Source organism: Geotrypetes seraphini, chromosome 14 (assembly GCF_902459505.1).
Source record: "Geotrypetes seraphini chromosome 14, aGeoSer1.1, whole genome shotgun sequence".
NCBI lineage: Eukaryota > Metazoa > Chordata > Amphibia > Gymnophiona > Dermophiidae > Geotrypetes > Geotrypetes seraphini.
The window spans coordinates 1,677,321-1,680,511 of NC_047097.1; positions in this window are offsets into that span (position 1 = coordinate 1,677,321).

A 3,191-nucleotide genomic window follows, 5' to 3' on the forward strand; every position below is an offset into this window, starting at 1 on the left:
TTTTGGAAAGTGGTACATTTGTTTGCAGTGCTGTCCATACTTCTGGGTTTTTATTTGAGGATTTTTTGTACTTTGAAAGATGGATGTAGGGCAGAAAGTGAAGGAGAGAAAAACAATAAATGGATAAGAAGGCCCTGGAAACACAGTTAAGAACACAGACAGAAGGAAGTGCAGCTAGAGACTTGTAAAAAGATGGTTAGAAAAATAAAATCACCAAACAAAAAAAGGTAGGCAAAATGATTTTATTTTCAATATAGTGATCGAAATATGTCTGTTTTGAGAATTTTTATCTAAGAACATAAGAATTGCAGCTGCTGGGTCAGACCAGTGGTCCATCATGCCCAGCAGTCCGCTCACGCGGCAGCCCTTAGGTCAAAGACCAGTGCCGTAACTGAGACTAGCCTTACCTGTGTATGTTCCAGTTCAGCAGAAACTTGTCTAACTTTGTCTTGAATCCCTGGAGGCCGTTTTCCCCTATAACAGCCTCTGGAAGAGAGTTACAGTTTTCTACCACTCTCTGGGTGAAGAAGAACTTCCTTATGTTTGTACGGAATCTATCCCCTTTTAACTTTAGAGAGTGTCCTCTCATTCTCGGAGAGGGTGAACAACCTGTCTATCTACTAAGTCTATTCCCTTCATTATCTAGAACTTTTTGATCATGTCCCCTCTCAGTCTCCTCTTTTCAAGGGAGAAGAGGCCCAGTTTCTCTAACCTCTAACTGTACAGCAACTCCTCCAGCCCCTTAACCATTTTGGTCACTCTTCTCTGGACCCTTTCGAGTAGCACTGTGTGCTTCTTCATGTACAGCGACCAGTCCTGGACGCAGTACTCCAGGTGAGGGCATACCACGGCCTGATACAGCAGCACGATAACCCTCTTCAATCTGTTCAAGATACCCTTCTTAATCATTCCCAGCATTCTGTTAGTCCTTTTCGCCGCCGCAGATTGGTGGACGGCTTCATCAACTTGTCAACCAGTACTCCTAGGTCTCTTTCCTGGGGGGTCTCTCCAAGTACCATACCGGTCATCCTGTATTCGTGTATAAAATTTTTGTTACCGACATGCATCACCTTACACTTATCCATGTTAAACCTCATTTGCCATGTCGCAGCCTATTTCTCGAGAGTGTTTGTGTCACGTTGCAGGTCTTCACTCCTGCATCTTCACTACTCTGAATAACTTTGTATCATCTGCAAATTTAATCACCTTATTCATCGTACCAATTTCCAGGTTGTTTATAAATAAGTTGAAAGCACAGGTCCAAGCACCAAACCCCGCCATACTCCACTAGTGACGCTTTTCCAGTCCAAGTATTGTCCATTTACCTCCACTCTCTATTTCCTATCCGCCAGCCAGTTTTTAATCCACGTGAGTATTTCACCCTCAATTCCATGGCTGGCAATTTTTTGAAGTGGTCGTTCATGCGGAACCTTGTCGAATGCCTTCTGTTTATATTTTGCACTGTTCAGGAAGAAATTACAATTTCTTTCTACTTCTCTGGTGTAATGCAAGTAGAGTCTAGCATCTTAGTACTTTTAGGCCCCCTTTTATGAAGCCACATTAGGCTTTTTAGTTACCAGCCATGGTGGTATTAGTTCCGATGCTCATAGGAAGTCTATGAGCATTGGAGCTTTTACCATCACAGTTGATGACAAAAAAGCTTAACGCCGTTTTATAAAAGAGAGGGGGGGGGGGGATTTGTGGCTCTGTATTTCCATAGGGGTTATCTGTGTTCTGCATGTGTACCCGGTTAAATAGCACTGCATAATCGGGCAGAATGTTACGAAATGTTTAATGAGAACAGTGGTTTCAATCACTCTCCTATCCCAGCTTTTATTTGATATTGCATTTATTGGGATGTATTAACTGCCTTTATGAAAACATTTTATGAAATGGTGTGCCTTGTAATTTGGTTTCTAAGAATGGCTAGCCTAAGCCTGATTGACACTAATAATGCAGAGTAAACCTACTGGCATAATTTAACTTCAAGTGAATAGAAGGGTAAAAGGAGATTTTGGTTTTCAGAATGATCAACTGAGCAGCGTTGCACACCAGGATAGAATTGAAATTGATTATATATCAAAAGCTTTGAACACATCTCAGAAGATGGATTGAGTTTTACATCCATTAGTAATATTGCCTACAAATGGACCAAGGCCATGGACAATGTCACACTTTCAGTTGCTTATTGGTTTGGGGCTTTTCTACTGTATTTTGGCCTGAGATTTCCTTGCCCCCCTCCCCCTTTGTAAGTTTCAGGCAGAGTCCAGTTTTTGGAAGCCAAAAGCTGCAGCTGTTTGAGGGGAGGACGCTACGATACTGATTTTCCTGCTCAAGTCTATCCACTTCCCTCCCCCCCCTCCCATTTGCATCAGTTTATATATTTAAGGAATACTCTTGTTTTCCTCTGTAATGACTGTTTCTTTAAGGCTGGGCCCAAAGCAGGACTAGGAGAGATGCTGCACGTGAATGGGTCAGCAGCTTCTTAATCACAGTAAAGAGTCTGGGAGAATGGCTGGAGAATGAAATCAACCACCAGCCAAGAAGCACCAAACAGTATATACACTCAGTCAGAGCTTCTGCTGGATTTCGAGAAGGAGGACATCAGGCATCCCCTCCCTCCCCCGAGAGCAGGTTCCAAACCAAGAACAAATGTAAAGCAAGGGGAGGAAGATTATGGCAAGGTAGGAAGCAACAGAAAAAAAGGAAAAAAAAAAAAAAAAGAGGAAACACAAAATCTGCTTAAAGCTGACTGTGTAATTCATTTCCAGATTTTCCCCACAAGCTTGGCCAGATGGGTGCCTGTGTGTTCCTATATCTAACTGCGTGTTTATACATGTGGATCTGGAGCAGTGAATGGGTCCATGGTTGTGCAGAAATGAAGCTGGTTCACAACAGACATTGCTGCCCGTGATCCTGTAAGGAGGATTAGCTGTGCATGTAAGTTAACGTACAAACTCCTATAGGACTCAGATTCCTCTGCTGTAGGCTCAGGAATTTCTAATTTTGCAGCTGTTCGTTCCCAATGGTCTCAAATGTACACTCCTGGACTCTTTCTGCAGCAGAAAGAGACAGACAGAACTACTTCTGCTCCTACTATCAGAGACTAAGAAGAAAATAATGCCAAACCCACTATACATGCATAATTGCTACAGAATTATGTCATATCATCAGGGAGGGCCCTGGTTCAC